Genomic DNA, 14,207 nt, shown 5'->3' on the forward strand with positions numbered 1-14,207 from the left:
AATATTAGTATAATTTGTCTCATATTACAACATCAGAAATGGATATCACAGCAATTCAGAGTACTGAAATACTAATATAATATCCAAACTAGAGTATCAAGTACAAATATAGAAGCTGTGCTGTGGCCTATAAGTGTAATGTGTTATTCATAGCCTAGCATCTAAAATGAATATACTAGCTCCCCTCTACCTTGAAATACTAATATGACATCCATACTATCACCTAAAAGAACAATGAAATATATGTACTGTAGACTTTAATATTACTATATGCCATCTTTTCCATAAACTCTGAAGCCAATATAATACCTCACATCTGGATTTTAATATTCATTTAATATCCTTGATATAAAATCTAAAACTAGTAAACAGGTGTTCTGTAGCTTTTAACATTAGCATATTTATATTATATAATCTTATGCTAATAAAATATCTGCATTTTTGGCATTAATTTTTAGGAGTTATCATTAAAATTAATGTATTGACTACCTTGATCTTAATCCTAAGATGATACGCATACTTGAGTTTTTATAAAAGACCTAAAGGTTTATTTGTGGCTTTCAATATTAATGTGATATCCATACTATGGCATATCAAACTGATATGATAGGTGCCTTTTAAAATTGATATAATATTCATATTATAGGAAGTACAACTAATATAATAATGGCCCTGAGGTTTTAATGCTATTACATTATCCATAGTATAGCATTTAATATTAACATAATAGCTTCTATAGACCTTGGATATTTACAGAAGAGGTGTGCGATAACATCCATAACAAATACAATAGCTGTTATGAAGTCTATTATGCAAAAATAATATCATAATGAAACACCTCAAGATAATGCAATATCTGTCCTTTGTTATTAATAGTAATGTAATACCAATACTACACCATCCAAAAGGGATATAATATTTGTCCTGTGGATTGCAGTCCTATTATAGAATCCATACTATTATAGAATTCTCATGAATAGGGCTGCTCTTCATGACCTTCACTGGCAGGGAGCAGAGAGGTAAGACAGAGCATTAACTGGAATGAGGATGCAAGTTCTCAACAGGCTCCATTAGAAACAAACCACGCCCAGTAACTGAAAGAGTTCAGAATTCAGCTGATCAAGTCACATAAAAAGCATTGTCTTTGTCCCACTTCTCTGGGAGGAGCATGTCACCAATATTGCAACTGCAATGATACATCCCTCAGTCATACACAGGGTTCCATGCCACCTGGGATTTGACCCTTCAGATCTGAGTTGCAGTTTTGCACCTGAGACCAACCAGGTGGCTCCTAAGTTCTATGGTCTCTTTGTGAGGATCACCATAAACATACCCTGAGAACACAGCTGCAGATGTGAGGACATGAGGAGGGACATATATAGAATGCACTCCATTGCTGCTCCTTGCAAACACAAGAGCAGAGGGCAAAGTCTGTGGGCTGTGTTTCCAGGGTGTCTCAATCTCACACTGACATTGATTTTTCTGGGCTTCACACTTTGCCTTTAATCACTGTATTTGCCTAATTTGGATTTCAGTAGGGAAGCTTTGGTCATATCACTTTAAAATTTTTATTTTGTCTACATTGGTCTAGCTGTCATAAAAATCATAATTTTAAAAGAATGTTTGTTCTTGTGATTTTTCTATTGAGAATTTGGCACATTACACCTGTGTCTCAGATGCTTTTCTTAGAAAGGGAATATTACAGTCCTCAGAGCTTGCTGCCTCAGTGTTTGGATGTGGTGATGCTGTGCTCCAGAGTATGAAAGTCATGACTGGGACAACTGGGTACAGAACCAAGTTGAGGATATTGTTAGAAAGATATATTAGATGCAAGGGACTAACACTCAGGTAGGCTTTTTTGATATACTTGTTCGTGGGACTTCTTTGTTAAGACAATGAATCGGTTCCAAGGGGAATCAAACCCCTCTGAAACCCAGGATCCAGCACCCCTTTTCTATGATTTCTTTTTTCTCCTGTTTTGGAGAATTAAGCAAAAATCTCAGCAAATCATTTTTAGGCATTTTCCAAGAGAGGTCCATGAAGAGAAAATATCACTAGCTGACCTTGTTAGCTTAAAGTCTTTTTACAGTGACTTGGAAACTGACTGACCTTCTTCTTATTTCATGGTCCTATCAGGCCTGATAAAGCTCATAAAGGTCTATTTCTCCTTCCTGAAGAAACTTAGTGGATAGGGAATGTTATCACATAATGCCATCATGTCATAAGATGAACACCTACCGGAGCAGGAGATAAAAGGAGAGAATTTTCCATGACATTGATTTTTACCAGCTTAAAAAACAGGGACTATTTCCATTTTTCAAACACACTGTTGCCTCAGAGCTTACCAAACGCAGCACCAATCAGAGTTGCAGGTCTTCCTTGTGGTGATCCTCCCAATTTGTTGTTCCCCAGTAAATTTCAAGGAACACAGAAGCATTCAGCAATTCACTATTTTGGGAGCCCTCTGACAGGGGTGATTACACATATGGGTATTGATATTCAAGTCTTTCCAACCCAGTGGTCTATCAGTAGACTCTCAACTTTGTGGGAAGGTAATGAGAAGCCAATTAGTTCTGGGTGCACAAGAAAGATGGTTCTAAGTCTTTGAGATAGCTTGTTAATTTTTGATGTTTCTTAATAGAAGAGAAGGAATCAGCTTCTTGTGTTCATTCAAAAGTGGGCAGAGGGCACTCAGTGAACCTGCATTAGATTAATGACTATTCCCTGAAGAGAGTGGTTACCTAGTCCTTTTCCATTTTTCAAAACTGAATTGTCAGTCCTTCTCTCTGCTCCAGTAACCTTACCTATTGAACAAATATTGCCTTCTGAGTTGGTTATTTGTTCTACTGGGGCCTTCTTTCCAAATTTTAGTTATAAGAATAGAAAGAAACTGTCTTCAACAACACACACAAAAAGAAGAGACCTGCTGTGACCTTGAAAGAAGCAATACAGATGTTCTCTAAAGAAATAGAGAAAGAGAATTCCACTCTCATGGCTAGGACTGTGGGATTGAACAAAGTTTTGGCAATTTCACACCATCATTTCTTTTTGATGAAAATCGCATTCATGAATTTTATAACCAAAATATTTTCATCTATGTGAGAAATTTTAAATGGAAACAGAAATGCCAGTTCCTTGCTATTTAATGGGTTCCCTGGAACTTTGGCTGCTGCCACACAAACTTTTCCAAAACTCTCTGGAAATATAGCAGTGCCACTGCTATGGGACTATGGAGACAAATAAATGGGATTTCTGCTGACTACATCTTGGAAATGAAATACCATGGCTCTTGCTGATTTATATTTCTTTGAATCAAGATGCTGATGTGGATTCACTTAGATGGGGAAGCTACAGATTTTGGACAATAGAATTCTCTGGTGCCAGTGATCCCTTGTAGTGTACCCACAGAATAAAATGAGAAGAAATAATGAAACAATTCTAAATTTCACAGGATGCATTGGAAGGTCTAACACACAGGAAATCTATCTCCAAAAATCAGTCAAGAAAAACTTCCAGTGGAGAAGAGTGGAAACAAGGACAAGGTAGAAGTAGATTTCCCCTCTTTCACTATTGGCTCACATCATGGTAGAGTTGTGTCATCCCCTGTACCTCTCCTTTCTGTGTTGTGTTTTCTGTATCTTGGTGCATTACAGACACATTACTCAAACATTAGTGTTCCCAAAGAGTACATATATAAGTAGCATTATACACCTGATGACAACTTCAAAAGCATACACTAGAATAATCTCAGGTGAATAAATGGCCTTGTAAGGCATAAAGACTTCCTCAGGAACACCCACATGGCCAGAAGGAGGAAATGGATCTGATCCAAATGGTCTCTCCAAACCAGGTGAGTTGGCTATACCTGGGACAGTCTGGGGACCAGAACCAGGATGTGTTGGTGTAGCCATGTCCACTTGTGTATATGTCAAGGAAAGATGGGAGGAAACTGCATCTCAGTGGGCCATTAGAACCATCTTGTATGAGAAAGGGCTTTGTTTGCATATGGAGTCTCCAAGGAAGTGACCTCACTTCCTTGGCAGTAGAACATGCAGAACTTGGAACCCTAGTAGCTAGGCACCCACATTCCAGATAAACTCCTGTTCTGCTTGCTTGTGTTGAGAAAGCAAGTCTAGAGCCATGAGTTCTTGTTGTCTACTCATTTTGGATGCTTATTTCTCAGTAAAGTTCCTAGTAGGGGACTTTCCCAAGATTGGAAGAACTGTATCAATGTTGGGACCAACAACTCCGGTGATTTTTCCCAAGAAGACCAGAGGTAAAACAGAACTGGCCATTGGAAGTGAGTAGAGTCTAACCATCCACTCAGTTTCCCATTTAGATAGCACCAGACCCTCAAAATTTTTGTCTCTGTGTGTTTATATTTGTTCCTCATATTTGCAACTCATTGAATTTGATGTTGATCAAGCTGTGATAGTATCCTTTAAAAGAGTGCCCCCTTACATCATTCCCTCCACACCTCAGAGAGATATAACTACATATTTGAGTGAGTGCAAACTAGTAGTTCACAAGCCCTCATAACTATACTTTTTAGCAAGTCTAATCTAAACACCTTAGAGAGCCTTTCTACTCATCTCAGAGAGCCTGCAATACACACCTCAGAGAAAACTTTTGATTCACCACAGAAACCTTTCCTATACACTGCAAATAGCCCTTTTATTCACTTAAGTGAACACTTACATTCTCATCAATAAGCCTTCCTACAAACTCATAAAGCCCTTCTACACCCTTGAGAGATCTCCCTCCATGTCAGAGAGCCTGCCCTACATCAAAATCAGAACCCACTTAACACCTCAGAGAATCTTTCCTTCACACCTCAAACTCAATTCCCTACATGTCTAAATAATGACTCCCTACTGATACCAAGAGCTTTTTCTACACACTTTAAATTTCCATTCATATACCCCATAGGGACACTGTCTCCACACTTTATTCAGCAACACTTATACAACTCAAAAGCCTTTCCCATACACCCAGAGAGTACTTCCTATAAATTCCAGTGAGATGTTATTTCAGACCTCAGAATTCCCATGCTACAAACAACAACATGCCCTTCTACACAACTCAAATACAACTTACTACTCACCAAAATGCCCTTTTTACTCACCTCTGAGGGTTGGCCTGACACACTTCAGAGAAGACACTTGATACACTGTTGAGTTGCCTTCCTAAACATTGTAGGGATCCCCCCTATTATACTCAAAGAATACTCCCATTACATCTCATTGTGTTCTACCTAGTCATATCAGGTAGATTTCATTTTTCATTTCTGAGGGCCCTAACTACACAACAGAGAGCACTCTTATGCAGACCAACACTTCTAAACCTCTCATAGATTCCTCCTGCACACTTAAGAGAGACCTTCCTACACACCTCAAATCATCTGCACTGCAAATATCAGAGAATCTTCCCTTCACACTTCAGTGAACACTTTCTACACATAATATTCACCTCTACACACATCTCAGAGCCCTACTTACTCATATCAAGTACCCTATCTGCAGAATTCAGAGGGCCATCCATAGACACCTTAGACACATTTTCCATACACATTATTTATCAATCACTGTATCAATGTTGGGACCATAGAACCATAGCTACACACCACTTACCATGCCTCTACATACCTCAGAATGCCATAATTTCACTATTCAGATGGCCCTGTTACACACCTCATAGAACCCTCCTTTCAAACTTCAGTTTGTCCTCATTTACCTCAGATATTTCTCCTTACTCACCATAGATGTCCATAAATACACACCTCAGTTAACTCTTAATTTTTACCAATGAGCACCCATGTTATACATCTCATTCAACAGTCCTCTCTAAACATCTCAGAGAGACCCCTATACAAACCTCAGAATGCCCTTTCAACAAACCTTTGACAACCCTACCTACACATTTATTGTAGCCCTCAAAACTAGCCAAAAAGTCCTCCATATTTACCTTCAAGGGCCAAAACTACAAACCAAAAAGAACCCCAAAGATACTCTTTTGAGTGTCCTACCAAAACACCTCACAGTTTCTCTCTTCCATCCTCAAATATTACTCTCACCACAACTGAGTTTATTCTTGCTACTCTTATCAGAGAATTCACTAATCACTGTGGAAGTTCCTCCCTACATAACTGAGATAGCATTTCTACTATGTCAAACAGGCCTCCCACACCCCTCAAAGGTCCCTCTGCCCACCTAATATAGACCTCCCTATACAACTTTCACAGCCCTCCAAGCACACATCAGAATGCTATCCCTCTGAATTTCAATTATATTTCACTACACACCTCAGTTAACCTACATAGCAAGGTTCAGAGTCCAGCCTACTCATCTTGATGATTCGGAAATTCAGACCATATAGATCACCCTTCCACACTTCATGGGACTCTCCCTTCTACATCCACTTGTCCTCTTTACTCATCTAACAGAGCTCTCACTACTCACATAAAAAAATACAAACACAACTAGCAACTCTTTCTACTCATCTCAGTGCACCCTATATATACACACCTGAGTGAGCCCTCCCAACTCAACTGAAAGGACCCTCACACACTTCTTGTAACTCTCTAACCATCCTGCACACCTCATGAAGTCCACAAAACACAGTTCAGAGGCCACATGTTACCAACTTCAGAGAAAGTTCTCTACACACCTCAGTTTAACCTTCATACACAACAAAGTGTACTCTCCATACTCAAATCTAGAGCAGATCCTACACACTTCAGAGAAGTCCCTACATATCTCAGTGAGTACAACCATACTTCTTTACAAGAAGAAACAATGTTTCTTTGCAAGCCCTCTATAAATACCTCAAAGAGCCTATACACTCACCTTACAGAGGTCTTAAATACACAACTCAGAGAAAATTTTGACTCTCCACCATAGCCTTCCCTATACTCCATAAATACTGACTCTTACTCTGAACATACCCTAACTCTAAGTAAAAACCTAAGTCCTTCCTACATGCCATAAAGTCTTCCCTGACCCTGAAACTGACTATGACTTGACCCTGACCCTAAACCCTAACTCTAGGCCTAACCTAACCCTAAACTCTATTGCTTTCCCTTCTACACCAGTTTTTTTCTCTGTACTATCTCACCAAACTCTTACTATTTACTTCAAATGGCCCTCCAAACACAGCTCACTGAGTTCTTTCTACAATTTTCAGTGTACACACCCTGTGAAACTCTGTGAGTCATCCCAACTCACTTCAGGTGCCCTCTCACACACAGAAAGGAGCCCTAGGACAAGCACCACATAGCCCTCTTACACAATTCATACACACCTCCTTACACAGCTCAGCAGGTGCACACTACCAATCTTAGAGATCCCTCTCTACACATATCATAGTGTGCTCCATAAACATCAATGGAAACCATCCTTATATCAAGAGTAGTACCTACTTGTGTAGACAATCTCAGGTAGACGTTCATGTATACCTTATTTAGTACAAATTATATTCCTATACAAGACTTTGTACTAATTATACTTCTATGTGGTGCTTTTAAACACCTCAGAGATAATTTCTACTTACCTCACAGATCCCTCACTACACATCTCAGAGAGCTCTTTCCACTCACCTCAAAGGTCTTTCCTATACACTGCAAAATCCCCACTTATTCAGTTATGTGAGCCCTCTCTCTCACAGCAAGAAGTCCACTGACAAACCTTATAAATCCCCCCTACACCTTGCAGAAGGCCCTCCCTACATACATCAAAGAGACTTCCCTACACAAAGAGAACCTGTTTTAACACCTTAGAGAACATTTTCTACACATCACAAACTCATTCCCCTACACATATATGTAATCCCACCCTACTCACATCAAGAGTCCTTCCTACACACCTCAAAGTGCCATCCATACACAGTTTATGGATGTTTCCTCCACACTTTATTGAGCAACACCCAAACAACTCACATAGCACTCCATATATATCCCAGAAAACATTCTTTATAAACATCAGAGAGATGTTAATTCAAACCTCACAATGCCCATGCTACACACCTCAACCAGTGCTACTCACTCAACACACATAGATCTCGCTTCCATCCAAAAACTCTCCCCACACATCTCTGGGTGCTGCATATGCACACCTAAGAGAGCCCCCATCATTCTCCATTGAAAGCCCTCAAAAACACTTCAGAGACATTGTAAGGATTGTGAATTCAAAGCCTGCCTCAGCTACTTAGTGAGGTCCTGAGCAACTTAGCAAGACAATTTCTCAAAATAAAAAATAAAAAGTGATGGAATGTTTCTCAATGGTTTAGCACCCTTGGGTTCAATTCGCTTGCTCCCCCCCCCAAAAAAAAAAAGAAAAGAAAAAGTGTCCTAGTCAGGTACAGTGGCTCATGCTACCTGGGTAATTGAAGTAGGAGATCACCAAGCCAAAAGCCAGCAATTTACCAAGACTGTTTCAAAATAAAAACTAAAAAGAACTAGGTATATAGTCCAATGGAAGAGTAGTCCTGGGTTAAATTCCCAGTACCACCTCTACCCCCACAAACATGTCCCATAAACCACCAATGAATATGCATACTGGGCTTATTTTATTTCTGAATATCACTGGCAAACATAATGGCAAGGCTCTTCTATCTTAAAAATGAACACACTGAGCTGGGCATGCTAACAAGGATCACAAGTTCAAAGGTAGCCTTAGGTTTGTAACAAGGTCCTAAACAATAAAGCAAGACCCTAAGAAAATTACCAAGGCCCCATCTCAAAGTGTTAAAAAGGGCTAGAGATGTGACTCAGTTGTGATGCACCATTGGGATCAATCCCTGGTATCAAAAAACAAACAAAAATGCCCCAAACACACTGGATTTAAGTAATACCAAGAATTCAATGGGTTTCTGACAGAAAATTAGAATTTTATTTCAGATATCTAGTAGATATCATCTTTTAAGAAAAATAGAAGATTATAAAATAAATTTTGGAATTTGATAAAAAGGCAATATTTTCCTTCCTCTGTGTAACTATATCCAAATTATTATTTTAAATTTCCTACTAGCCCATCTCTCCTGCCCCATATTAAATACAAAACAGCAGCTCTCAGTGAAGTCTCAGCAGATGCTAGGAAGTCTGGGACAATAGATACAATGCTGTAGACCTTGAAGCAGAGAAAACTAGGCTGTAAAGTATTCATTCTGCCAACAAGATGGGTAACCTTGGGTAAATAATAACCCTTCAGAGAACAGGAAATATGTTATCTGAAGCCTTGGTAGAATAAATGTCTTCCCTGGAGATATCCAACCAAGTATTTCAGCATATCAAATCCCAACCCATGACTTGTGGCTTAAAATGCACATCCCTTTCCACTATGCCTTTTTCTCCCTCAGAGCACAAGCATCCACATGCAATGCAATGGGTGAAAGTGACCATATTTTACCTGCTGCCACAAATCTGTACAGCAGAATCTCTGGCACAGTGAGGGAAGGCTTGCCAGGTAATCTATGTGTCATGACACACTGGCAGTCAGTCATGTAAGCTCCTTTCTGGTAATTATAGCATTCCTAGGGGTATTTTCATTTTGAATATGTAGCCCTGTTCTAAATATGTGACTGAACTTACATTTTAATTCATTCACTTTAACGAGCTCTTTATTTTATGTCACTATCTGTGTATTACTACTTTGACTTGTAAAAAGGGCTGTCACATGCATGAAACATATATGACTACCTGCTCTATGTGCTCTCAATACTACTTAAAATGTACTCATGATGAATCTTAAAGATTTCAGTAGAGTCAATATGCATATAGCACATTGAAAAATATGCTGAGATCACAAAAAAATTTAACAAATGTTCTAGTGCTTTTACAGCTGCATTAATCAGGTTATAAGACTAACAAGAGATTTAAATGTCAATTAAAATGGTATTTTGTATCTATATTCACCAGGGATGATGGCTAAAGTTTCTTTCCTTGATGCATGCTTTTCTGGTTTTGGTGTCAGGGTGATACTGGTTTCATAGAATGAAATTTGGAAGAGTTCCCCTGCATATTTCATGGAATACTTTGGGAGTATTGGTATAAGTTCTTCTTTGAAAGTCTTGTAGAACTCAGCTGAGAATCTGTGTGATTCCAGGCTTTTCTGGTTTATAAGCTTTTGATGGCTTCTTCTATTTCATGTTTGAAATTGATCTGTTTAAATTGCTTATATACTCTTGATTCTATATGGGAGTATCATATGTCTCTAGAAATTTTTTGATTACTTCAAAATTTCTATTTTTTGGAATATAGATTTCCAAAGTAGCTTCTAATTATGTTATATATTTCAATGATGTTTGTCATGATTTTCCTTTTTCATCATGAATTTTGTAATTTAAATTTTCTATCTCCTTCTCCTCATTACTATGACTGTTATCTATTTTACTTACTTTTTCAAAGAAACAACTTTTGTTTTGTTGAGTTTTTGAGTTGTTTCTTTAGTTTCAATTTCATTGATTTCAGCTCTAATTTAATTATTTCCTGTCTTCTACTACTTTTGGTGTTGGTCTTCTCTTCTTTTTGTAGGGCTTGAGATGTAGTGTTAGGTCATTTAGTTGTGGACTTTTTATTCTTTCCCCTTAATGACTTCATGCAATAAATTTCCCTCTTTCTTAGTACTAGCTTTCAACAATGTCCCAGAGGATTTTGATGGTGTTGTCATTCTCATTTACTCCTAATAATTTTTTATCTCCTCCCTTATATATTCTGTTATCCATGCTACATTAAGTAGCATATTATTTAGTCTCCAGGTGTTAGGGTAGTTTCTGTATTTTATTTAGTCATTGATTTCTAATTTTATTTCATTATGGTCTGATGGAACACAAGGTAGTATTTCTATTTTTTGGATTTACTAAGGGCTGCTTTGTGGAAAAAAATATGTTCTATTTTAGAGAAGGATTTATGTGCTGCTGAGAATAAAACATATTTTCTCATTGATGGATGAAATATTTTATATATGTGTGTTAGGTTAAGTTATTGATTGTGTTATTGGGTTGTATGATTTCTTTGTTCAGTATTTGTTTCTAATATCTATCCAGTGGTGAGAGCAGTGTGTTGAGGTCACCCAGAATTATTGTGTTGTGGTCTACTTGGTTCCTGTAGTTGAGAAGAATTTCTTTGAGGTACATAGATGTGCTGTTATTCGGAGCATAAATATTTACAATTGTTATGTCTTCCTGAATGATGGATCCCTTCACCAGTAAATGTTCTTCATCCCTTCCAAAAACTTTGACTTGAAGTCCACTTTTCCTGAGTAATACTCATTTTTTCTGAGTCCTTGTACATGGTATGATTTTTCCCATCCTTTAACCTTTAGTATGTGGATGTCTTTTTCTGAGATGAGTCTCTTGAAGGCAGCATATTGTTGGCTCTTTCTTTTTAATCCAATGTGCCAGTCTATACCTTTTGATTGATGAGCTTAGGTCATTAACATTCAAGGATATTATTGATATATGATTTCTAGTTCTGGTGATTTTGATTTATTTGTAGTTTTTAATGTGACTTGGTTTTCCTTTTTTTTTTGGCTTTACATTTAGGGTACTTCCTCCATTTGCTGACTTAAACTGTTGTTTTCATTTCCTACTTATAATTGTTTGCTGAGAATGTTCTCTAGCACAGGTTTTCCACTTGCTATTTGCAAATTATTTAACATTTGTTTATCATGGGAGATTTTATTTCATTCTGCAATCTGAAAGTTAGATTTGTTGGGTATAAAATTCTTTTTTGGCAACAATGTCTTTAAGGATTTGAAAAAAGTCATTCCAGGCCCTTCTAGCATTTAGGGTCTGGGTGAGGAATCTGATGATATCTGTATTGGTTTACCCCTTTATGTAATCTGATGCTTTTCTCTTGCAGTCTTTAAAATTCTATTTTATTTGAATGTTAAGCATTTTCATTATAATATGCCTTGGTGTGGATCTCTTGCATTTTTGCACATTTGGTGTTCTGTATGTCTCTCATATTTGATTTTCCATTTAATCCTTTAGTTTTGGGTAATTTTTGGATATTTTTCATTGAAAAGTTTATTCAATCCATTGGGTTGTATCTCTATACCTTCCTCAATCACAATAATTTTTAAATTTGGTGTTTTCATGGTATCCCATTTCTTGGATATTCCATTCATGATTTCTTACCATCTTCTCTGTTTGATCAACTATTTTCAAGATTAAATATTTTGTCTTTGTTTTCTACAGTTCTGTCTTCCAAGATTGAGTCTGTTGGTGATGCTTTCCATTGAGTTTATTTGGTTTATTGTTTTCCTCATTTCAAAGACATCTCTTTTTTTCAGAATTTTTGTAAAGGTTAATTGGGGTCCAGCTATAAGGGTTAAAGGGAGAGCTAATAAAGAGTTAAATACTCAGAATGGCAATGAGTAAGAAGTGACTCTCATGGAAAAACCAGTCCAGTTTTTTATCCATTTCAGGGTCATATCAAGTTACCTACGTTACATAGTATAGTTAGCTTTGCCCATGTGCAATCACAAAACTTTCTTGTTTTTTAGAGTCCACTAGTACCAAAGGTTATTATAATAAGATAATGTCCCCAGGCTCAAGGACAGAGGATTTACAAAGCATTTTAAGCCATGCACACAGAGTGCCTTTGTCCTGAGGAGATTAGATTGCTCAACTCAAATGACTTTTGCTCCTCTGTATATTGACTGACCTGAAATCCCTATGACTCCATTTTTTTGTTTTTTATGGCCTTTACAATACATGTGATTTGTCTTTACTTTAAGAAAGATGGAGGGAGAAAGCAAAGCAAGCATTGGCAAATACAAGCACAGCATAATAAAGCATGTATCATTAAACATTCTACAATGAAAAGCTGTTTGGTCAATGTAAAATTTGGCAGACATGAGGTTAACCAACCAAGTAAATCCCAATCTCCATCACCTTTTTACACCTTCTTTACAATGTTTTAAGATGATCAAATTCCTTGTGATTGTGGTTATTATTATTAATTAAATTAAAACAACACATATTGTTAACATCTTTCCATCCTATATGATGTAAAAACAACAAATAATCAATAGCAGCCCATTATCAAGAATAGCTTGATGATACAAATTTCAGAAAATTAACAATTTCTGATAAGTATGGAGGCACCATCACCTGGGATACAATAACAGAAAAATAACACAATAATAACCAGTTTAATTATAGGATTTTGGTTAAGTTTGGCACACAGAGCTGTAACCAAATTTTCTGGAGTACATTCTAAACCCATCTGGGCTAGCATTTGTTGAGCAGATGTTGTTAATTTTTTAGATTCCTTCAAGTCACTAGATGATTAGAAGACAGAGGGTCAGGTCACTTGAGCCTCTTGTTCTTATCAGAGGTTCCTTCTTTGAATCAGAATCTTGGGTCTGTAATCCCTGGAGCCAAGCAGGGATGCTGCTACCTGTTTGTCCTGATTCTTTTTCTCATTCACTCCAGGTGATCAACTGAAATACATTTGGACAAAAACAGCAATTTTGCCCACCCCTAATTACTTCCTTTTTTGTCCCCCATCACCACTTCAATTTGGCCATAATCGTACCATTCTCATAAAAACATCCATATAACTGAATCTCTGCAGAGGGCTTATAAAAGGCTGTTGGAGAAAGTCACTGAGTGCTGAGTAGAGCCTGTGAGTCAGCATTTCACAAAACAGACAGCTATCAAGGGGGATGGTTCCTGTGACTCCAAATCAAACTTGTAGCTGATAACCACTTCTGAATTTCTGAACCGTGGAACAGCAGTCTGTATCTCTCCTACATTCTTTCTATGCTCTAAGACTTAAGATGGTCATTCCCTCCTGGCCTCCCTGGCATATTAAAAAGAAAATTGAGGCTGAAAGTGTAAAAGAGACTCATAAAAGCACATCCAATCTCTAATGATGCATTGTTCATCTGTTGTCTTAATGCAATATTGTTTTTGAAGTTATGTGCTCTTTAAATTCCCTTCTCATGACTTTCTAAAGCATATTTTGACTGTATTATCCTTTTAAATGAAACAGATAGCCAAGTAAGTTAATCTTGGGCATGTGATTTTTACCCAAATGCTGAACTTGTTCTGTGGTTAGAAGGTGGTCTGACCCCTAGTAAAATAAGCATTTGTAGTCAGATTGCTATTTGAATCCTAGCTGGTCCTTTAACTCACTGTGTTACCAAGGCCTAATCACTGTTACCTCTCTGAGCCTTATTAGTAAAAGGGATGTAATACCTTCC

This window comes from Sciurus carolinensis, unplaced genomic scaffold (assembly GCF_902686445.1).
Source record: "Sciurus carolinensis unplaced genomic scaffold, mSciCar1.2, whole genome shotgun sequence".
NCBI lineage: Eukaryota > Metazoa > Chordata > Mammalia > Rodentia > Sciuridae > Sciurus > Sciurus carolinensis.